This window comes from Triturus cristatus, chromosome 6 (genome assembly GCF_964204655.1).
Source record: "Triturus cristatus chromosome 6, aTriCri1.1, whole genome shotgun sequence".
In the NCBI taxonomy this organism is placed as follows: Eukaryota; Metazoa; Chordata; class Amphibia; order Caudata; family Salamandridae; genus Triturus; species Triturus cristatus.
In genome coordinates, this window is record NC_140589.1 from 547,200,494 (window position 1) to 547,222,970 (window position 22,477).

Below are 22,477 nucleotides of genomic sequence, written 5' to 3' on the forward strand. Positions count from 1 at the left end.
CGGGACATTCAGGCTATGATTCCCATCTTTCAGCCTCTGTCCCCGACTTTTGGTCAGAATTACCCTGAGGTTGCTGGGCCTCATGGCCTCCTGTATCCTGCTGGTAGATCATGCCAGGTGGCATATGCGGGCTCTGCAGTACGAACTGAAGTTCCTATGGGCGCAGCATCAGGGGAATCTGTCCGATTGCATCCAGATCTCAAAGAGCATTGCACGACAATTGCAGTGGTGACTCAAGAACAAGGAATGGGTCAACGGCAGATCCCTCTCCCTTTCCCAACCAGAGTTCACAGTGGTGACAGATGCGTCACTCCTGGGATGGGGTGGCCACATGGGAGAGGCGGAAATCAGAGGCCTCTGGTCTCCGGCGGAGTCTGGGCTCCACATCAACCTTCTGGAGCTCCGGGCGATTTGTCTTGCACTGAAGGCATTCCTTCCCTCTGTCCGGGGAAGAGTAGTGCAGGTGTACACGGACAACACCACTGCCATGTGGTACTGCAACAAACAGGGAGGGGTGGGGTCTTGGACCCTATGTCAGGAGGCTCTGCGCCTCTGGACATGGCTGGAACATCAGGGCATTTCCCTGGTGGTTCAACACCTGGCAGGTTATCTAAACGCCAACGCAGACTAACTCAGCCGCAGGTCCATGATGGTTCAAGAATAGCGTCTTCAATCCGAGGTGGTGCAAGGTCTCTTTCAACAGTGGGGCGAGCCTTAGTTATATCTATTCGCCACCGAAGGGAACGCGCAATGTCAGCAATTCTGCGCGTTGGAATTTCCAAGGCGGCACTAGCTAGGCAACGCTTTTTTTCACGAGTGGAGTTGCGGTCTTCTATACTTCTTTCCTCCTATACCACTTCTGCCCAGAGTGCTGTTGAAGATCAGGCGCGACCGGGTCCAAGTCCTTTTTGTGGATCCGGATTGGGCACGAAGAGTCTGGTATCCCAAGCTGCTCAACATGGCCATCGATCCTCCGATCAGACTTCCTCTTCAGGAGGATCTTTTGTCGCAGCAACAGGGGACAGTCCTCCACCCGAACCTGTCCAGCCTCCACCTCCTTGCGTGGAGATTGAGTGGCGGCAGTTGACGTCTTTCGACCTGCCTCCTGAAGTCTGTGATGTAATCTTGGCACTAACAAAGAAGGTATGCAGTTCCTAATACACAGGTAGGTTATGTAAATGTAGAGTGAACTCTAGTAAATATTAGAGTGTAAGAGGGGAGAAGAAACTTCTCCTAGTTGGAATAAGACCCTCACACACCCAGCCAGCTAGGTGTCATGCTTCATCATCGGGTCTGCTCCTTATCGGGGCGGCGCTGCAATCCCCGATCGGCACCCAAGTAGGGGCCTTCCTGGCGGAGATCTTTTTTCCAGAAGCCGATTGGTGAAGTGCAAGTGAGGGCCCTAAAATTGGTGTAGGTGATAGTGATGTGTGTGTGAAGAATCTAAAATAGGGGAGGTGGTCCACTCAGAAATATTTTAATGCACGTGGCCCCAACACTAATTAAAAATAATAAGACAAACCAACGCTATAATCAACTATAAGGATGCTGGTTAGTAGCGTCTGTCAGATGGTCAACATGTTTCTTGCCTTGTAGTCAATTTAGACGGCAATTCATCAGGACCAGAATAACTACCTACACTTAAGTGGTGGTGGTCTGCGGTAAAGTATACTATTGACCACCCTTACAGCACCCAAAGAAAGTGTGGTACCTGTAACTCAAAAAACATAACCCATTAGGGTCATGGCATTGGTGTTTAGGATCCAGCTCGTGGAGACACTAAGTTGTAGTGTCGGTTCCAAAAAACGGAGGTGGCGGTAGACCTACCCCACGTCGCCGGTCCGTGATTCATGTAATCTTGGCAGCCAGACATCCCTCCACTAAGATGATATACGCCAGCCGGTGGAACAAGTTTGTGGCATGGTGCACAGGAAAGGCTTTAGATCCCTCCCCCCCCCCCTTTCTGCCCCTTTTATCAGAAGTTCTCTCCTTCGGCTTCCAGATCAGCCTTCCCTTTTCAAGTCCCCAGTTGTAAGTCGCTTCTTGAAAGGCATAACTCATCCCTTTCCTCCTGTGCCATTCGTTATGCCTCAGTGGGACTTGAATCTGGTGTTAACTTATTTGATGTGCGCTCCCTTCGAGCCGCTTCACAACTCTTAAAACTGCATTCCTGGTGGCCATCACATCTGCCAGATGAGTGAGTGAGCTCCAGGCACTTTCATCTAAGCCTCCTTTTCTCTCCGTACATCCGGACAAAGTTGTCCTTAGGACTCTTCCATCCTGCCTTCCCAAGGTTGTCACTGCCTTCCACATCGGGCAGATGATCATTTTGCCCACCTTCTTTCTGCCTCTGCATCCTTCGAAAGAGGAAGAGCGGCTCCACCGTCTGAACCCAAAACGTGCACTTTCTTTCTATCTGGATCACACAAACCAGTTCCGGGTGGATGACAACTCTTTGTTAGGCTACGTGGGTGCCAAGAAAGGTTGCGCTGTACACAAGCGAACCATTTCTCAATGGGTCATTTTGTGTAGAACGGCTTGCTATTCTTTGGCTAAAAGGGAGCCTCCAGTGGGGCTATGTGCCCATTCCACTTGGGGGACGGCAGACACTACTGCCTTGGGTAAAGGAGTTCCTCTGAATGACATTTGTCAGGCAGCTACGTGGGCATCGCTGCACACGTTTACAAAACACTGCTGCCGGGACAGCCTCCGGCGAGATGGCTTCTTTGGCCATTCTGTTCTCCAGGACTCTCTGGTGTGATCTTGGTTCGCAGGCCCACCACCGGCGTTGGTATTGCTGGGGTATCTATTTTTAGGTAACAAATCTATAACCAACGTGTTTCTTTCAGATGAACAAGTTACATTCTATCGGTAACGATATATCTAAGAAACATTAGTTATAGATTCCTTACCACCCCGCCCATCATCCCCGTTCTGCGAACTGATTTCTAGTGTTAAGGACATCCTTTCAGGGCCCTAGTTATGTGCACCAGTGGTCAGTGTCATGCATGACTGCGTTTCTGGTGCGGAAAGGCGTGTACAGAATCGTCGTCAGCACGCGAGGGCGGCGTCTAAGTAGCTACCACAATGTCATTCCGGTGCTACGACACCGATGACGGACATGGAGCCGACCAACGCCACCTTACGTCGCGCAGAGGTACTGACGAAAAAACTTGCCGGATACAGTCGTATGCCTGGGGGTAATTATAAGGTAAGGAATCTATAACTAAGGTAAGTGACTTGTTCTTTAGTTACACAACACCCTACCCTCGGGTCTAAATAGAGCCTACCGTTGAGGTGACGTATTTGAAACAAAAAGGGGAGTATAAGGCTTGACAAGTTATTTTCAAAGTCAAATTGAAGTGGCAGTAAACTGCACACACAGCCCTTGCAATGGCTGGCCTGATTAAGGTTTGACGTAGTATTTAGATTACAGGCCCTGGGTATATGGTATACCACTTTACAAGGGACTTATAAGTAAACAAAATATGCCAATTGTGTATACACCAATGTTACCATGTTTAGGGGAGAAGCACATACACATTAGCACTGGTCAGCAGTGGTAAAATGCTCCTCAAAGTCTTAAGGCAAAAATAAACATACAGCAAAAGGAGAAGGTAAGTATGCGAAAAGTTTAGGGGAAGACCACTCTTAAGATGACAGGTCTAACACGTGTCTTCCTCAGCTAAAAGTTGAGAGATCTACCCAACCTCTAGGGAGTTCTCATCACTAAGGCAGAAGAACCTGGATAGACCATTGGCATGTTCTACCATGGTATGTGTTCCACCCTAAGTTCATACGATGTAAGCAAATGGACCCAAACAATTTTGGATTCTCACCCCTAATTTGCAGGAGCCACCTGACGGGCCTGTGGTCAGTCTGAATCAGGAAGTGAGTACCAAACCGGTATGGCTTCAACTTCTTCAGTGCCCAGACCAAAGCACACGCATATCTTTCTGTAGCACTCCTCCTTTGTTCCCCGTGGAGTAATCTCCTGGCGATGAAGACTATAAGTTGGCCCTTGCCCTCTTCATTGAGCTTTGATAAAACTGCACCTATGCCATGTTCTGAGGCATCTGTTTGAAGGATTAACTCCTTTGAGAAATCAGTGGCCTTGAACACAGGGGCTTTTGCTATGGTCTGCTTCTAGGAATCAAATGCTTTTTGGCATGTCTCTGCACAAATTACATTTCTGGGCTGCTTCTTAGAAGTCAGTGCTTTCAAGTGGGCAACTATGGTGCCATATCCCTTGACAAACCTCCTATAGTGCCCAGTGCAGTCCAAGAATGCTTTGACCTCAGTCTATAATCGGCTTTATCTTGGCTTCGAGAGGCTGCACATTACCCCTCCCACCAGGTGTCTCAAGTACACCACAGACCCAGTCCTATCTGGCACTTACTGGAATCAATAGTCATGCCTGCCTGTTGCAGAGCATGAAGCACTTCCTAAAGGTGAAAAAGGTGGTCCTTTTAGCTTCTACTGAAAACAGCTATATCATCCAGGTAGGCAGCTGAGAAAGCCTCCATACCAGCAAGGTCCTGGTTCACCAACCCCTGGAAGGTGACTGGGGCATTTGTGAGTCCAAAGGGCCTCACCAAAATCGGCAGTGGGCCTCTGGAATGGAGAAGGCTGACCTCTCCTTTACACCTTCTGTTAAGGCGATCTGCCAGTATCCTGATACAAGAACAAAGGTTCTTGAGTACTGGGCAGCCCCTAACCTATCAATCAGCTCATCAGCCCAGGGGATGGGATGAGCATCTGTTCTTGTTACTGAGTTGAGTTGTCTATGCTCCACACAGAACCTCAGTTCAGGTGCGGTGCCCAGTGGAGCAGCTTTTGGTACTTTGACCACAGGACTGGACCAGGGGCTACTGGAGGGTTCTATCACCTCCAAATCCACTATTTTAGAGACTTCACTCTTAATAATGTCCTTCACCTTATCCGACAAGCTGTAGGATTTGTTCTTAACAGGGAGGGTGTCCTCTGTGTTCACATCATTGGTACACAATTGGGTAGTCCCGGGAATAAGGGAGAACAGAGTACTGTCACAACACTTTGTGGCAGTCTCTCTGCTGTTCAAGAGTTAGACTGGGGGAAAGGATTACTTCCTCCACAGACCCATCTTTCTCCTTGGATTCTAAGAGGTCAGGGAGAGGTTCACTTTCCTCCTCCTCGTCTCCATGGGTCACCAAAAGTATAGTGAGCTCAGACCTCTCAAAGTGAGGTTTGAGAAGATTGTTATGGAGCACCCTTTAGGGTTGCCTGGGGATCTTGAGGTCCACCAGGTAGGTGGCCTTACCCTTCCTCTCAATCACCTCATAGGGTCCAGTCTGATGGTCCTGGGAGGCCCTGGGTTCCACAGGTTCCTCAACTCACACTTTCTGCTCAGGCTGAAATTATACACTGGTAGAATTCCGGTCATACCACTCCTTCACTCGCTGGCTTCTAAGTTGTCCAAAGCTTGCTTCCACAACTTAGCCATTTGGCCTCTGAAGGCCAGCATGTAGCTCACTACATCCTGGGGAATCTTCTTGGGAGCTTGCTCCCACCCCTCCTTATCCAAACATAGAGCTCTCTAACAGGGTGCCAGTACAGAAGCTTAAAGGGTCTGTAGCACACTCCCTTCTGTTATACCTCCCTGTAGGCAAACAACAGGGGTGGCTAGAGGATGTTACACTTCAATCAGTCAATCAAATCAGCTTTATTCAGCTGGCATGCAGCCATACAGATATGAAATAAAAACAATGACACAATATATAAATCGGAGACCAATCGTAAGACGACTCCCACAAAAGCAATTATAATGATCCAAAATAGTCTGCATACAGTATCAAAAACGGATGCACAATGTACTAACCCTATTTTGTGAGTCACTAATTTATTAGCGACTCACCAAATAGGGTTAGCGACTCGGTATTAGGAAGGGTCGTGTCAAGGTTGTCCCTTGCGAGTGCAAATGCCATTTATGACTCGGTATTAGGAAGGGTCGTGCCAAGGGTGTCCCTTGCGAGTGCAAATTACATGTTTGAGTGTTTTGAGACCTTCAGATAGGTGGTAAACCATTCGCAAATGGGAAAGGGGTCCCCTCCCCTTTGTGATTGGGTGCGCAAAACGTTTTCAAGAGCAGGCAGTGGCCCCAGGGACCACTGCCTGCCCTTAAAAAACTTTTAAATGCATCTTATTTCTCTTTAAGGATAACGGGCTGCATTTTTTTTTAAACTGCTTTATTCACAAAGCAGCCCCAGACATAGTGGTCTGCTGACCTCAGCAGGCCACCATCCTTTGGAGTGCTAGCCCTTCCCAATGGGGTTACAAATTGCGACAGCCTCATTACTATTCATGAGGCATGCAATTTGGGAATCGCAAACAGTGTCTGAGACACTGTTGTACATTGAATTTTGCGATTCACAAAATTCAATTGTTGTACATCTGGCCACTATGTGCTTTAGGACACTAAAACAGCACATTCATCTGACTTACACCCTTACGAATTAAAAACCTGCCTTATAAGTTATACGACAGCAGCTTAGTCAAGGTTCATTGCGTGTCTAGAAAGTACAGTAGCCTTAAAAATAATCTTACAGAAAAACATGTTTCATCATCATGCAGTTGTTTCAGAAATAGTAATGACTGACTACAGTATGTCAAATTTCTGGAATCAATTAAAAACGTTTTAGCATATTTCTGATAAAAAACACAGAAAAAATGGAGCATTGAGTGTTTAAAAAATATTATTACATCGGCAAACAAGTGATCTCAAGTGTGCTGATAACCTGAAGGAAAGCAAAATAGGTATTTTATTGTTCTGCCAGAAAGCTGAACAGTAAAAAGCATTCCCACCTTTCTCTCCCAGTACACAAATAATTGCAGAGGGTATTGTTATGGTTCAATGAGAGATAAGTTGAAATGGAGGTATTTGATATTTCCATGCTTAACCTTTTCTCCCGAGCGAGAGCTAGGAATAAAAATCGAACTTGGTGCCTGCCCAGAGTAGCACATGTTTCAGCATCAGTAAATGCTTGGGGAAGATCAATGGCAACAAAGGATTTTTCTACAAATGCTAGCCACGGAATATCAAGACCTTTATCTCAGGTTAAATAGTTTTTAATTATGGCTCTTGTTTTTCTAAATTGAAAAGCAAAGGGGGCGGAAATTGGAACTAGATCACATATATAACTTAGACCTAACTTGTTATGGCAAATGAGATGAGATGAGGAAGAGTACATATAAGAGCTTACAGCAGAAGCATTTTCTTTTTTTTGGGTAGATGATGAGTCCCTGATACCCCAGATGCCTGCCCCGTAAGTGGCAACTGGTACGCATTGCATTGAATAACTCTGTAACATGGGGACGAACACTCGACCCCCTGGAGGGGACAGTAGGCTAAGAAGTGAATCAATCACCCAAGAAAGCTTAGTTCTCCACTCAATTATATTCGGTATCCACGAGCCATTGGAGCTGTAAACCACTCCCAGATAAGAAAATGTATTAACGCTAAGTACGTGGTTTGTTCCAAACAAAATACTTGAGAGAAGTTTACTCCTCGGCCCACAAGCCATGGCAAAAGATTAAGAGAATGTGGTCAATAATCCAGGGTTCCCATAAATTCCTCAAATGATTTGACCAATAATCTCAGGGCTGTTAAGGTGCATGCAAGTAAGACTGCATACAACAGAAAGGTGCATGAGGTGCCAGGAACCATAAGAACATCTGGTGTGCAAGATGTTAGGCAAGTGCCAAGTTTGTTCATATACAAGATGAACAGCAAAGGAGCAAGCATGCTCCCCTGTCGTCCCTGCACCTGAATTGAATCTCTTTTGTAAGCTCTCCATTTTGACCAAACCTCACTCTGGCCTTGTGTTAAGTGCAAAAATGCCAACAGGTGTACTAGTGGTTCCTCCATCCCCATTTCTAATAATAATTGCCAGAGCCTTGACTGATTTACGCAGTCAAATGCCATAGTTAGGCCCCTAAATTCTAAATACAAAGGGGTGTGCTTCACTACAGTGTATGTATGCAGTATTAAATAAAGATTCAGGCACTGCTTCTGTGTTCCAGTATATTTTCGAAAACCATACTGGCATGGGTTAAAAATCTTGTTATCATCCACCCACTCAATGATCTTCTCACTTATTCCTCAGGTAGGCCTCTAATCATGCCCTTCAAGGTCTTGTTGAATCTTGCAAAAAGCCCATTTGCTTGTGGGTTGAGAACTTGCAGGTTAAGCCACATGCTTAAAAATCCACATAACGTAACCTAACATAACATAAAATGTGTATTTGTAAAGCACACATTCGCCCAGAAGGATATCCTGGCGTTGAATAACACATGTTATATTGTTGCCCAACTCAATGGTACTCGTTCCCAATCAAGGCCTTTGCCACTGCAGGCACAGTCATGGTCCTCAGAGGGATTGCCTCTGGGTACCTAGTGGTGATCCACAAGAACCAGGATAAATTTGTTGCCTTATGCAGTGTCAGGATCAATACGCCCAACAGTATCACTGCCCACATGCTCAAAGGGTGTGCCAATGACAGGCAAACGATTAAGGGGGGCTTTCAGTCTCTGCCCTGTCTTCCCACTGGCTTTGCAAGTCACACGGGTCCTACAGAATGTATCTGGGGAATTCTTTATCCTAGGCCAATAGAAGTGGGGTACGAGTTTTGCAAAGGTCTTGCCTTGGCCCAGGTGTCCTGCCAAGGGAGGTTCGTGAGCCAGCTCTAATGGGAAGGCCCTGTTTTATTGGGGGACTACCATGGTCCTTCTTGTCCTATGCACAGGATGTTTTCCTCCCAGTAAAAGGCATCACCTGCTGCTTGGGCTTCAGCCTGTTGCCTCAGTCCCACAACGGTTGGGCATTCCCTCTGTGCCCTACAGAACTACCCCATGGTGGGTCCTCCTTCGTCATGCCATGCTGCAAACTCTGACAGATCACCAATTGCCCTGTTGGCTGAGGGGCAGCCAATGCAGGTCCCCCATACACCTCACTTGGAAGACACTCAAGGGCTGGTTTCCCACCCAATTAGCTGGGCCATTGTTCAAGGTTGCAGCCCTTTCTGACTCCCATCCTGTGCAGCCATGGAACACGTGGTAACGCCAATCCATTAAAGTAACCCCAACATCTCTAGCAACATAAACAGATGATGGACGGAATGCTGAACAGTGTCAAACATTTACCCCAGTCACAGATCTGGGTTAAATCCAATGGTTTTTTTTTTGCTCTCTATGCCACCCCAGTTTGGACCCAGCCATATGAAAATCAGTTTTGACCCTGCTCCCCATGGGAACAATCTAGCCGTAACTGCCAGGACAGGTCTCCCTGGACCAGAAAACAAGGATCCTGGAACTGGTTTTGGGCTATCACCCCTCATCCGTCAGTCTAGCTTGAGTCCAGTGTCTAGCGAGCACGGGATGAACATCTAGGCATACCCTTCCCAATATAACACACAAAGATGGATGGACTGATGAACATTGAAATAAAATTCACACCTACTCACAGATCTAGGTTAAATTCATGTTTTGCTCACCATGCCACCCCAGTTTGGTTCCAGCCATGTGCAAATAAGTCTTGACCCTGCTCCCCATGGGAACAGTCCAGCTTGAACTGCTAGGCCAGGTCCTCCCTGGACCGGAAAACAAGCATCCTTGGACCAGGTTTGGGGTAACACCCCTCAGCAGCCAGGCTAGCTTGTATGCAGTGGCATAGCAAGCACGGGATCCACGTGTGGACATACCCTTCCCACTTAGGGCAATTATAGCAACACAATAAGATGATGGACAGTTTGCTGAACATTGTGAAACATTCATCCACACATAGATCTGGATTAAACCTATAGGTTTTTTGCTCACTATGGTGTCCCAGTTTGGACCCAGCCATATGCATATCAGTCTTGGATTTCTAACCATGGGAGCAGTCCAGCCTGAACTGCCAGACCAGGTACTTCCTGAGTCGGAACACTAGCAACCTTGGACCAGTTTCACCCTACTTAAGGTGCTTCAGCCAGGTATAGATTGGCTCCAGTGGCCATGTGTGTTGCTCATACATTATACAATGTGTAATGTCTCAGAATTTTCAGTGAACTTCTTGAAATAAATACCTGCACCATATACATTTCCGGTTTATGTAGAAATTGTCAATAGCACTGCATAACAACTCTTTAATATCAGCATGTGTACAGAAATCCACAGGTGACTTATGTATTGCAAAGGTAAGCTTTAGTTTTTTCCCATATTTTGTCAATGGGACTTTCATATAAGCTGCAACCTATTAATAACATATATTTGCAATGCACACTAGGAGCACTCAGTCTCTACTTTGTTTAAATAAAGTATAGTTTATTTAAAAAAATGTACTTGTAGTTAATTTTTAGATAGATATTTTTTTTTATTGTGCAGTTAGTTAAAACCATTACAAAAAGATCATTTAAAAAAAGAGAACAAAGAAAAAAGGTTTTTACATCTTTAGTGCCCAACTTAAAATAAGGATGGTTATATGTTTAAAAACTGCATTCAAAGTTTGAGAGTCCTAAGATCGGTTAGTTCCAGCGCTGGGGGAATATGAAGAGTGCCGAGCTGAGGCAATTCTCACGTATCCTGTGGGCTTTTCAGGCTTGACCTGGTTAATATTACTCTGTCAGGGTTCGTGTTGTGTTGTCAGTCCGTAATGACAGTCTTACGAGAGCGTGTTCTCCACACGTTATGTTCTATGCTGATTTGGTAGTCTCTCTGCTCCGGAGTGGTCCTTAATGACCAAAGTTTTGTTTTCCCACAGCTGGGTCCGATGTAGAACTGCTTTTCTTTATGTATTTTCCTTTAGTCTTCAGGTTTGTGCCTTCTCCTTTCTTAGAAATTTACAGGCTTAAGTATGTTATGGGACCTGATTACAATTTTTCTTGATGGTCTTCCGTTTTGAATCTGATTTCTGCAATTTTCAGGAATTTTACAAGACGGCAGCTTAGTTGGACATTGTCGCCCGAAAAGCATGCCAAGACGGCTTGCCTACAAGTTCTTATTCGTTGTTCATTAAAGATTGGTTTTAGAATTTTTCGGCACTCTTGTAGCAGGACTTTGCAGTTGGTGATAAGGTGTGAGATGTTTTGTACACCATTGCCACAAAGTCGACACTGCTGGCAGGGCAGGGCGTAACCATGGCGCTATGTGGGTTGCAGACGGCAGTAGACCCAATCGAAATTTCAAAAACGTATCTTTTATTCTTTTGGTAAAGCAGGATTGCAGATATTTTTGTGGTCTAAGGCTGGTGTATGTTTGTATAGTTAACCGGCCATGTGCTCGCTCCGCCAGTTGAATCTTGTCCTGCAAAAGTGATTCCTTTTTAACAATTTTATTTACCGCTTTTTTGAGGCCCACCAATGGACCTCGTGGATTCCATAGTTGGTGCAGCCCCAGTGATTCTAATGCGTCCTCCAAAAAGAGCCTTGCTGGACAATTTTCTCTGTATTGCAATTCCTTCCACAGAAGGGCGTTTAGTGTGTTTTCTTCTCCCTTAGAAATTTTGTACCAGCTTTTTAAGTATGCTCCTTTGCGGGCCAGATCTTCCCTGGTAAGACCAAGTTCAAGCCTAATTTGCGCTGGTGATGTATACCTTGGTAAGCCGAATATCATACGCATTCCTTTAGTTACTGTTCCATCTAAAACCTCTGCATCCCTTCCTCTCATTACTTCACTGCCATAAGTGATAGATGGTATCAGTTTTGCCTGTATCACCTTTAGTAGAGGAGAGAGGGCTGGTCCCGTGATCTTGTTTTTGAGGTTTCTTAGGGATACTGCTGTCATTAGACCTCTCTTTTTTATTTCCTCGCGTTGAGGAATAAAGCTTCCCTTGGCGTCTACAATGACCCCCAAGTATCTGTATTTGGTAGTAAGGTCCAATTTTTTTGAGTCCATGAACCAGTTGTTTGTTATTTTTCTTGTTTGTTTAGTAATACACACAACTTTATTTTTTTCGTAGTTGATTTTGAGTTTGTGATAGAATACTGAGATGTTATGTTTAATAATCGTTGTAGGCCTATCGGGGTCTGACTAATTAGCACCAGGTCATCCGCATAGAGTAAGTTTGACATCTGTGTCCCTCCCAATTTTGGCGCGTGTGAATTGCTTTTGTTCATCAAGTTTGATAATTCGGCCAAGAAGAGATTAAATAACATCGGTGCTAGGACACATCCTTGTTTCACTCCAATGCTTGTAGGAATTTTTTTAGACAGAAAATCTCCTTCACCTAGTTTGACCTGAACCCAGGTGTTACTGTGCATAAGAATTAGTTGGTTCAGTAGCAGTGAGGGAATTCTCATTTTCTTTAGTTTTTGCCAGAGGATGTTCCTGTTTACGTGATCGAAAGCGGAACTGTAATCAATGAAGCACAGATATAGTGGTTGTTTTATGATAAGTGCCTGGTCAAGCAGAAGTGATAAGGAGAGTATGTTTGTGGTCGTGCCCATACTTTTGCAAAAACCACTTTGATTGAATGGAATTGCTTTTGTGTCGCCCACCCATGCTGTTAATTCCTCGAGTAAAAGGCCTGCATAATATTTTGCCTCATTATCGAGCAGGGCTATGAGGCGATAACTTCCCGGGTTGCTCCGATCACCTTTTTTAAAGATTGGGGAGATTATTGCCCCCCTCCATGACTCTGGAATTGTTGATGTCTGCAAGATTTTGTCAAATATTGGTGTGAGGACCTTTGCCCAGTGTTCAGGGTCTTGTTTGAAAACCAAAGGGGGAATGCCGTTGGGACCTGGTGCACCTTTGCGTCTCCCTTTAGAGATTCTTTTACGGATCTGTAAGTTATTTATCACAATTCCTTCGTTTTGTGCAGAGCCGTCGTTGTGTAATGGTGCCCATTCTTCTGTGTCCTTTTTAGGGGTGTGTGGTCCTTTCCACCCTTCCTGGTCTTCATTTAAATGTTTGCCGAGAAAGTTTACCCAAGCTTCTTCTGTAGGGCAAGATTCAATCCCGTTGTTTCGCATGCCAATCCTGATATTAATTTTTTGCCAGAATTGTGCATTGTTGTTTGTTTTGGCATCATAGAGGAGTTTTCCCCAAAAGATTTCGTCTGCTTCTTTTCTTAGTCGCCAGATTAGTTTTCTACGGATTTCTTTTTGCTGTTTTAGCTCCTGGCGAGCTGTGGGTACCGTCCTCACTTTGCGTAGGAGATGGTTAATCTTGCACTTTAGGGTTTTGACCTGGATGTTGGAACTAAAGTTGTAATCGTTCTTGTTTCTTGGAGTATTAATCTTGCATTTTTTCCGAGCATTTTTGTCTATTCCGGCTTTTCCGCATAATGTTTTCGTGAACCGCACCCACCTCTCAATTGGATCTATGCATGCTATTTGTGCCTCTTGATATGCTTGTTTTGCTTGCATTTGGAGTTTTTGCGGATGTGATTTTACATTTTACTCTTCTGTCGTTGATGGTGTATTCTGAGCCAAATGTGTTAACGGCCAATGGATTTAGTTTCACTGGGATCCCAATAGTAATTTCCTGGGGGAGGTGATCACTATAATCCATCGTGCCGTTTCGGTAATCACTCACCGTTTGATACATGTTCCGAGAGAGGAATGTGAAGTCTGTTGTAGAGCTGGCCTTCGAACTATGAAATGTGGCCACTTGTGGGCGGTCTCCTGGAAATCTGCCATTGAGGGCGCGTAGGCCCAGCTCTTCTAATTTTTCCAACAGTCTTCCCGCTGTTTTGGAGCTGCTGCCGCCAGAGGTGTTGTCTTGTTCACATGGTTCCCATGCAAAGGTGTCTTCACATACTGTAGGCACAGCAGCTGGATTATTAAGCATGTTTAAATTAAAGTCCCCACTGACGATAAGGTTGTTGGAATTTTCAGTTTCCAATAGTTTTGTTAATTCTTCCTTCAGTTGCTGTGCTCCCTTATTTTTCTCCTTGGGGTGTAAATAGAGATTTGTTAGGAGTATGTTTTCATTTTTTTGTTCACGGATTGTCAAAAGCAGAGTCAGTATTGCATTTGGGGGAGGTAAGTTGTATGCCAGAGGTTCTGCTGCAAAGAAGGTCTTGAGCGAGCAGTATATTGCAAGGCCTCCCTTCTTGTGGCCGAACGGTGAGCTCTGTGTGGCGGGCAGGAAGTTTAGATTATATCCCGGAATGGTCGGAGGCGAGTCTGTCCATGTTTCTTGTAATATGATGGTATCAAATTTGTGCAAGTATGTTATTAGTTCTGCATCCAGGAATTTGTCACCTATGCCGTTAATGTTCCAGGAACATAGATTGAGGTTGTCGTGTTTGTTCCCCTCTATTGCATTATTGTGTCATTGGTTTTTAACGTTAAGGGATTTGGAGAGCCAGCTCCAATTTTGCAAAGTTGGGCTGTTAGTAAAGGTTTGTTTTTTTATTGGGCTGGTCTTGGTAAATTGAGTTCTCGGGGGTTTTACTCCGAGCTCCTCGAAGTACTGAGATCGTCAAGGGATATTCGTTGGCTTTCTTTTGTAAGCTGTCAAGGATCAGGGGGTCCGGATATTTTGGTTTAGGGAGTTGTCGGAGTTTTATGCCCCACGAGTTGAACTTTACTTCTTCTTTTAACAATCTTTCGGGAAATTTGGCCGATGCCCATACTGTTTTTGTTGCTTCTACCCCTGGAGTTTCTAATGATTCTATGAACTCAACTGACTCCAAATCGCTGGAGCGGATGTCTTTTAAGCTGTCAATGGTTTTAAGTAAACAGAGAATATTTCCCCTGTTTAAGATATCAGTTGTGCCCCTTGATTTGTACTCCGGGTAGAAGACTAACGTGGAGCTGCCTGTTACCCCATCCGCTTCAGGTGGGTTATTATGCTGGAGGTTTGGTTCATCCGCAGAGCCGTCGGTTTCTTCCTTTCTTCCAGCTAGTGTAAGAGCGGTCATTTCTGTATTTATCTTTTTTCTCTTTGTTGCTAGTCCTGTGGGGCTAGGTGATTTTATTATGGTTCGAGTGCTTTGGGTACCCCCTCGGTAGTTTGTTTTAGTTTCTTTCTCTGTCTGGGGGGGGGGGGGGGGGGGGGGTTTCTTGAGGGGTCTCTTTCTGGAGGTTCTTTTCCATCGCGTCTTTTTCCTCCATCCATGTTGCCCCTTTCTTGGGGGTTGTTTTCCTCTTCAGATTCTTCTTCCAGTTTGATCTGGATGGCTTGCGGTGCGGGAGGTGAAGATTTCGTACTGTTATTGCCCTTTCCCCATGGTAGTGCGATTATTTTCTTTTTTTGGTTTCTACCTTTTCTTTTCTGCTTCCTCCCATGTTTCCCGAATAGAGTGTCCTCCGTAGCAGATTCTTTTTGTAGGTTTTTTCCTGGCGGCAAAGGTGTTAGAGTTAAGGGTGGTTGAGCTCCCAGGTTTTGATGGCTTCTGTTCGGCGCTTTATTTTTCTCGTCCATGCATGGATCGGAGTTGTGGGGCAGTTTTTTGTTTTCGTTTGTTAGGTGCTGGGGTTCCGGTAATGAAGGGATACGTACTTCTGCTCCCTTATTTGTCGAAATATCTGGACAGTTGTTTTTTACAACCAGCCTAATGTCTGAAAGAAGATGGTCCATAGCCGTTGGAAGTGTTGCCAATTTGTCCACTATTGTTGCACGAGGGCAGTTCAGTTGTGTATATTGGGTCTCGGTTTGAGCCCTTTTGACAAGGTTGTTTAGTTCAGCTAACTTGCCGTCAATGTTGAATACGAATATTGACAATGAATTAAGGAGAGAGTTGAAGGTCCATTTTGTCTGACTGATATTGAATGGCATTTACAGACAGTTGCATTGTGTGTAAAAGTGAGGACCAAATGTTTTCTTTTGTTTCGGTTATTTTCCTTCTGGGGGTTCCCATATTGGAGGGATTGACCCCTCTTGATGGGTCCTCCGCTTAGGGGCCGAGTATGAGACTACAAGCTCTTCCCACTCCTCAGGGGTGAGATATGAGGTTTCTGGCCCACTGTTCAATGTTGATTTTGCCGGTGTACTAATTGAGGGACGCGGACTGGAGGGGACTGAGTTGGTGTCTTTTTGGTTTCTTCGCGCTGCTTTTTCCTCAAGCCAGTGGACATCTGTATTGATTGTTTTCTCTCCCCACCCGTTGTCATCTTGGTTGGGTGAGAGGTTTGGGTACTTCGAGTCTACATTTTCTGTTTGTTTTCCGATTATTCCTGGACTCTTCTGTCTCTTTAGTTCTGGTGACCCTTGCAAAAACTCCTCTGTCGTTAGTGAGTTTTGACAGGCAGCTGATTCTATTTGCGTTGATGGATCTTCGCAGTGCAGGTGTTCACCATTGAACATGTTTCCCTTGTTCTTGCCTTTAATGTTGCCTTCGCACTTTTGAGAGCGGTGCCGAGGTGGAGTTGTCGTGTTGCCCTCCGTTCTTTCATACCTTTTTAGTATTCTGTTTACTTTTTGGCCACACTCTGCAGTTCCACAGAGATCGGAGAATTCAGCGTTGGAGGAATCTTTGTCTATATTTATATGGTGTCCATTCAAGGACTTCTTCGAGTTTTTTGTCGTTCTACTGAGATTTTGTGTTTTTGTCACTTCGTGGTCCACCGCTCTGTTCTCTTCTGGGTTTTTGGGGTCTCCCCCTTGTGGTTTGATGTTCTGGCTTGCAGGTGGGTTCTTCTGACTGCAACCTTGTTCCTGGGCCAAACCCGTAGCCTGCATGTTTTGGTTCCCAAAGCCTCTCCTTCCAGGGCCCTTACTCGGGTCTTCTCTCCTAACAGCTTTACTTTCTGCTGCGCTGTTCCGCTGTTTACTAGTGAGAGTTGCTTCTGCTCTCCTAGCAACATTACTTTCTGCCGCGCTGTTCCGCTCTTTACTTGTGAGAGTTGCGTCATCGCCTGATCCCTCCCATGATGGTTGTAACAGGGGAACATCATTACTTGCCTTACTTGGTTGTAATGGAGCTGGTAAATCGCTCATACTGGAGCTTTTAAAGCAAAAAATGGATCCGGGATCTTTAATAAATGAGAATTTCGTATAGATTTTAGGCTGGAGGCTGGGTTTGGTCGCAGAAAGTGTACTTGTGGCTCCTCTTCTCTTGGAGTTTGGGGAGCTTATGGGGCTTGTGAACAGGGGTGATATCAGCGAGAACTCCCCCTCTACTACGTTCCTCCTCCCCTCTGGTGACGCATCTCCCGCGCCGCCCACCTTCATTAGGTCACCCTTTTGATTTTTCTTCCCTTTTCTTGTTCTCCTCAGACGGTCGGCGGGTGCCGTGTAACCCCGTATATTCCCAGATCTCATTTTTGTTTTTATTTTGATGGGTTTATTTTTGACGGAGATAATAAATAAAAAGAACAGACAGGGTCGGGGGGGGGTGTTTCCGGTAGCACCCCGGACCCCAGTTGCTAGGGCTCCCTGGCTTTGTCCTGGTTTGTCCTGGGTTAGTACTCTCAGTAGGGAATGACGGTGAGCGTGCAAAAGAGGTCCGTGCTTTCCAAGATTTTTTAAGACGCTCTTGTGGGGCCTCCGTATGGTCCAAGGCAGGCCTGAACCAGGGCAAACCAAGGTCAAGTTCGAGCCCGGGGCAAGGGCTTTCCTCCTGGACTCCTAGTTCCCGGTTCCTGGTTCCTTTGTGCGTGTGTTGCCTCTGGATGCCTCTAGATGCCAAGGGGGTTTGGGCACTAGGGGCTCTCCTTTTTTTAGCAGGCTGACCCAGCTACTCGGCTGCTCGGGTGGACCACTACCTGCTGCCAGCAGCCCTTGCCGGGCTAAGCTGATCAGGCCCTCTCCGGAAGCGGGCAGGATGTTAATGCCCTTAGTGGGGAGCAGCAAAGAGTCACGAGCAGAGGGGAGTAAAGCTAGCAAGCAGGAGGCAGCAGGAAAGCAGGACAGGAGGGCTGGATGACCAGGGCTGCAGGAGGGGGCTGAGCGCAGAGGGAGAGGCTATATTTTTGGAGAGGTGAGGTGTGCGACCAAGGAAAGCGAGCGGAAACTGGGTTTTGTTGGTGAAAAACCTATCGTCGACCCCCTGTCACCACCTCGCCAAGCTCTCACCTTACTCTCGCCTCGCCTCGCCTCACCTCGCTCGTTGTTTTCGTTGTTTTCCAGCTCCTCGTCTGGCCCCCGTCTATCCCCGCGGGCTCCGGGTCTGTCGGAGCCAACGCTCCGCGCTCCGCACAACACCTCTCAGCTGCACGGACTGAACAGACTGAATGATCGCACGCGGTTTCGCTGTAGCTGTAGCGCCACCTACTTGTAGTTAAATTGTGTACCATATACATTTTACAATAGTGAATCAAACTTGTGTGCAGTACTGCACTATTTCAATTTCGGACATGCAGACATGTACCTATAGTCCATGTATGCTCTATATGTTTGCGGGTCAGTTACTTTGTTTTATAAAATGATCTAGCGGTTACTGAATAATTTGAGGAGCAGTAGCTTGGAAGAGTCATCAATGAGGTCCTTTGGGATGTCATCATTCATGTCATCAGTGATATTTATCATGTCAGGAGTAATGGAATACATGAGGTCAAAAGCAATGTATGACAGAGATGCATATTATAGTTAGTTAACTGAACTATGGCAGGTGAATTCTATGACCGGACCGGAGGCGAGGATTATACTCAACATTCTCAATTTTCTTTATTCCTTTTTTCAGCAGTATCTTAAACTTTAAACAAAAAACTAATGTTCCCATCAGGCACACAGCAGGGGTCATGTCCAATCCACCAATAGGCAGTGCCCGAGGGATACAAGGGTGTATGCTTCCTGCTTCACCTCCTTTCTTTCCTGCTTTCCAGCAGATAAGTATGTTTCTTTGCTCTTGCTGATTGCCACTTTGTCTTGCAGTTGGTTTTACAGTTGTTTTTTAATAAGGCTTACGCTTTAGCACTGTTATTATTGTGGTCCGTCACTCATTTGTAGAGTTTCGGGGCAGCAGGAGCGTTTTGTTCGCTTCTCTCGCGCTCCCTCATTGCCAAGCAGCAGTGCGGTGTGTTACCGTACTACCTGGTGGGATCAACGAGTGCTTGACATTTCACCACACCCTGCACTGGCTGCCTGGATTTGTGATGCGGTGGACACCTCCCTCCACCAGACAGTGGCGGCGGCTATGGGTCTTTTCGAACGCAGCATAATGCAGTTTGCATATGCCTGTCAGACTGACCAGTCCCGGCACGCCCAGAAGTGCAAAAGTGCCCCAGGTATGGATATGGGGGCTTTTGAGCGCCTAAAGAGGGCTTTCCTAACTAGAGCAGACACAGGCCCGCAAACTCCAGTCCTGGAGAACCCAGAGGCTCCCAGCCTGCCGGATGATCGGGAGGAATCTTTGGGGGAGTCCGTGGACGAAACCGGTCACTCCAGACCTTGGCGTTCTATTGGGTCTCCCTCCTTAGACATGCCAAAAGGCTCAGAGGAGCTATCCGATATGTTGATCCCTGAAGACCTAGTACACCCCCGGTTCTCAGAATGAGCACCTTCCTCCAAGGTCTCAGCATCTGTAGCCAGGCGTCTCCGCAAACCCCTGGCGAAGGAGGTGAGAGCTGGTCTCAAAGCGGAATGCCCCCGCCCTGCCTTACTGGGCAAGGTGGCAGTGACGCCAGAGGTTATACTAAAATGGCCACCTTCCTACAGAAGTAGATCAGGGACCCAAAAAAGGGGATCGTTAGATCATGGAGGTCTTGTCAAGATAAATTATTATACATATCTGGACCCATTACTAAGATCCTGGAGTTAGCAGAGGAGGGCAAACTGGCGGGCACCCCTCTTTCCTCGGAGAGGATTTCGAACTGGCCGCAACGTGCAATAGTCCAATTGTGCAGAGAGATGCCGTTCATTCCTCCTTAAGGTTGATCCCAAATTAGGGGATTTGGCTTCCTTGGAAGCAGGCATTGTGGCACAAAGGGGGCTCTTCGGGAACCCTTTTTATCAAAGAGTTTACTAAGTATGTAGCCACTTTCGCATCGTTGGACAAGGCACAGGCTCCATTAAGAATGTGTTGAATCCTTGAATTTTTGTTGGACCGGCTGTGGCAGGGGGAACTTGACCTGCTGCTTTTATACCAAAGACCCTCAAAGAGGCGGCAAGAAAGCCCAAGATCTAGGCAGACAGGAATTATTCCAGTCATGAAGAGGTTACCGAGGTCGTGGTGGCAGAAGAGCAGCCAGAGGCCAACCCCTTGCCACGTCAGGTGGGCAGCAGGTTGGTGGTTTTTGCTCACAATTGTAGATCCATCACCTCCGATGCATGGGTGTTACAGACCATTCAAGGTTTCCAAATAGAGTTTTACGGGTCCCCTGTTTAGGAGTTTCGCCCCGTGCGCCGGTTTTTGCCCAAGATCAGGTTACCTTCATAGAACAAGAGATAGCGAATCTGCTGCAAAAAGGAGCAATAGTACCAGTACGCCTCCACCCGACGGGTTTCCTCAGCAATATTTTCCTGTTAGACAAAACAGACGGCGGGCAGAGACTGGTGATAAATTTAAGAGTTCAACCAGTGGTTGGTTTATCGCCATTTCAAGATAGAGGGTATCCATCTTTTGCGGGACCTCCTTCAAACCAACGACTGGATGGCCAGGTTGGATTTGAAGGACACATACCTGGTAGTCCCTATTTTTCCCCCGGGTCGGCGGTTCCTGCAGTTCCAGTGGAAAGAGCAGGTGTACGTGTTTGTATCTCTCCCCTTCCGCCTTTCTTCTGCCCCGTGGTGCTTCACCAAGGTAGTCTCATTATATACCTAGATGACATTCTGCTCTTAGAACAGTGCCCGCTTCGCCTCCTGCATATCTTACAAGAGACGTGGATCTTCTCCAGAATCTGGGGTTTGTGATCAACGCCAAGAAGTCGCTGTTGAAACCTTCCTAGCAGGTGACCTTCCTAGGGTTCTTCATAGATTCAGTAGCCCGCACCCGGAGTCTTCCTGCGAGGAAGATGACCCAAATCCGCAGGGAGCTCAGGAGAATGCTAGCTCGTCCCTCCACCTCGTTGAGGCAAATAGCAAGGTTGGTAGGGTTTTTTTCCCTTGTGCTTCCAGGCAATCTTTCCAGGGCCGCTCCATTACAGAGCGCTACAACACCTGCGCAGAAGTCTGCAGTATTCGAATCGGGTGCTGGTTACAGTCGAGGTGCGCACAGAGATGAGATGGTGAGGTGCGCACAGAGATGAGATTGTGGCAGGAGCACAGGGAAGCCTGGAATGGTAGAGCCATCTTCGGCTGCTATCCGGACTTGGTAATAGTCCAATGCCAGCAAGTCTGGATGGGGAGCGCGATGCTGAGTCTCCTTTACAGCAGTACATAGCACCGGGACACTCTGCTTGAGTAGCTGAGCGCTCAATAAAACACCAGATAACATAACATAACATACAGGAGGAAAGTGGTCTCCCACAGAAAGCAGCCTCCATATCAACTGCCTGGAGTTGATGGCGGGTTCCTTTGCAATCCACTGTTGGACGAAGGACAAAAAAGCTTGCAATGTCCTCCTGAAGATGGGCAACGTCTCGGCGGTCCGTTACATCAATGATCTGGGGGGAACAAAGTCCAAAGCCCTGCTAGACTTAGCCAAGGATCTTTGGACATTTTGCCTATCCCACAATATTTCGGTGGCTGCAGAATATCTCCCTGGGGCTTCTAATGTGGTAGCGGACTAGTGCTCCAGGAGCTGGTCAGACATGGGCCTGTTGCAACTTCATCCACCAGTATTTCAGAGACTCCACCTTGTGTGGGTCCCGTTCACAATAGATCTGTTCGCGTCACGTCTGGATCACCTACTACTTTTTCAGCCGGAAACCAGACACTCTGGCCACAGTGACGGAGTATTTCTCCAGGATTGGTCCGGGGAGATGGGCTCCTCTTTTCCCCCGTTTGTGGTGATGACTCACGACTCTAATACGCAGACAGCAGGCAAAGATGGTGTTGATCACTTCGTATTGGCGGTCTCAAGTATGGTTTCCAGTTATTCTGGAACTTTCCAGGGATCCTCCGATCCTTCTACCCCAAGATCAGTTTATTCTGAAGGATCCCTAGGGCAATCCCCATCCTCTAGTTCAGCAGTGGCGAATGCCATTGGTGGCCTGGTGGATTTCAGGCATTGTTCGAGAGTCTTAGGCCTATCAAGCGAAGCTCAGAAGTTACTGGGAGCAGCATGGGCTGACAGGACAAGCAAGGGCTACAAGTCCTCATAGGCCAGATAGGTCGGTTAGTGTGTTCGGAATGACCACGATCCCATGGGGTGTGAAGTGGTAGCTATCATGAATTTCTTAGCCTCCTTGGCATCCCAAGGGTTAGCGTACCATACTATTAACTCTTACAGGTCAGCGATCTCGGCGGGTCCTATGCTCATTCAGGGAGCCCCGGCCGGGGAACGCCAGATGATGTGCAAGTTAATGCAAGGCGTTTGTCTCATGTTGCCTCCGGAACCCATGTACTCGTCTCTATGGGATGTCAATATGGTTCTATACCTGTTCCAATCTTGGCAGCCTAACAAGTATTTGTCCCATAAGGAACTGTCAGCTAAGCTGGCCATGCTTCTGAACCTAGTGTCATGCCGACGGGTGTC